The following is a 2,197-nucleotide window of genomic DNA, read 5'->3' as shown; positions in this document are numbered from 1 at the left end:
ACATGCTTATGTACGAGAGTACTTTGTGCCATTGATAGGATACCATGAAGAAATTTGTGCATATCGAGCAGCGCAAGATGCATCTATTGCTGGCAACCTCTTTTCAAATAAAGCAGTTGAAGAGTGTGAGGTTGCATCATGCATTTATAGTGATATGCGCCTAGCTATTACTAATGAATGTGATCTTATTCTAGTTCATGCACTGAATGCACACGTTGCTCATTTGGGTGAACATCATGTGATAACAATAACAAATTTGTACAATGCATTCATGTCTTTGTACACAAATCTACCCAAGGAAACTAGTGTTGCATGTGAACAACAATGTTCAAGTGACAAACAACTCCCAATTGAAGCAAATCTGACTACTCCAACTACAGATTTGACTGCTCCAACTCCTTCAACTACAAGCTCTTCATGAATTGTTTGATTGTCTAGTAGTACTGCAAATGGACTTCTGCTCATAAATTGGAAGTACTAATGTCAAAGTTCAATTATCAGGTAGTCATTGTCCTATGGTTACATATGAAGTGTGAAAAATAGCAGAAAGACTAATTCTCCTTTGCCTATTGTTACATGTATCTACAAAGTATGGAGAATACTGCAAAGACTAGGTGGTCTATTTAGGTACTTTATGCTATGAATGAACAAGTGTGTACAAGTAATATGAATATTGTATCAATATATGGATAAAAATATTATTACAATAATATCTCTTCTAGCTTTGCCATGAATATAATTGGTTGTCAACTTATGATACTATAGTTACTATAGAAAACTTTAGAACTTGAATACTAATTATACTATTAAGATGCAATGAGAAGTGGAATTTATTGATGCAAAATTAAACATTGTAATTGATACTCATTTGTTGCATATTTATTGAATAGTATACTATTAACATATAATGAATAGTAGAATCCATTGAAGCAAAATTGAACATTGTAATTGATACTTATCTGTTGCACATTTATTGAATAGTATGTATGGAATCATTTATATTAATAATAATATTGGTATGATTATTTCCATGAAAAGTATATTGACAAAAGAATTACACTAAGTGGAAGATATATCTTAGAACTAATTGATGCTCAGTAAATTCTAAGAAATTTTTCTCATTGCAAATAGGTATTTTATCTTCGTATTACACAACAGTGGATTCTCTTGATACATTTGTTTCATTAGATCGTGATACAGGTCACCTCTCTGAAAGCCCAGAATCTGGTATTCTTGAAAAAATTCTAGAACTTCCAGACGAATGCCAAAGAAAAATATTGGAAAAATATTTCTATGATAACCATGTTGTTATGTTCAGATATGATGGATGGGGAGACATTTAGCCAATACCAAACAGTAATCAAATTCGTATTTTCTCCCCATCCATGACTAATGGTGAATTGATTTACTTAAAACATCTAGTGTGGCAATATGGGGAAGCTCATATCATAGTTCATTGTGAAGATATCATAAGACATTTCCCACCTAAAAATCATGCTGCACAAGAGTTGACAGTTGTTTTCAATCGAGCATGCAAGACACTATTTTGTGAACTATCAACATTCAACATGGTTACTGAAGATGAAACACTTTTATCCATAATAATCCTTGTGGTAACATATCCAATGTTTTCACTTGAATGGATTATAAGACATGACAACACAAAAATTCTCAGGCAATGGTATGATAATGATACAGGAGCTTTGGCAGCTAAGACCATAAAGCACCATTACTCATGTCATTTTCTATTTGTATTTGAGAATAATTTCGAGCCACTTGGCATTCATCTTGTAGTAGATATTGGGAGATGGTGTCTTTATTAATGAACTAATGAGTAGAAGATTACAATAACCACAAATAATATAGTCATGATTTATAAGCTTATACTTACTATGAACGAAAGTTCACAAGTTGCGTGTAAAAGCTATAATATTTTCCACTATGACAGTATAATATGTAACTAGTTATTTCAATGTCATTTGCTTCCTAGTGAAGTATCCCTTGAGCGTTGAAGAAATTTATTACAATATGTATCTAGTAATCTCCATCTCACTTTGCAATATATTAGAAGTTGTTTTGAACTATGACTATTGCAAATATGCAGAGAGCTTTGTTTAGCTAATCATTTTTTGGCAAAGTTGAGTAAGAACTAGTAAAAGTTTGATCTACTATGTTTAATGTGTGCACAATGATTATG

Source organism: Cupressus sempervirens, chromosome 4, assembly GCF_028749045.1.
Source record: "Cupressus sempervirens isolate cs-2001-9-10 chromosome 4, ASM2874904v1, whole genome shotgun sequence".
In the NCBI taxonomy this organism is placed as follows: Eukaryota; Viridiplantae; Streptophyta; class Pinopsida; order Cupressales; family Cupressaceae; genus Cupressus; species Cupressus sempervirens.
This window is presented reverse-complemented; position numbering follows the sequence as displayed.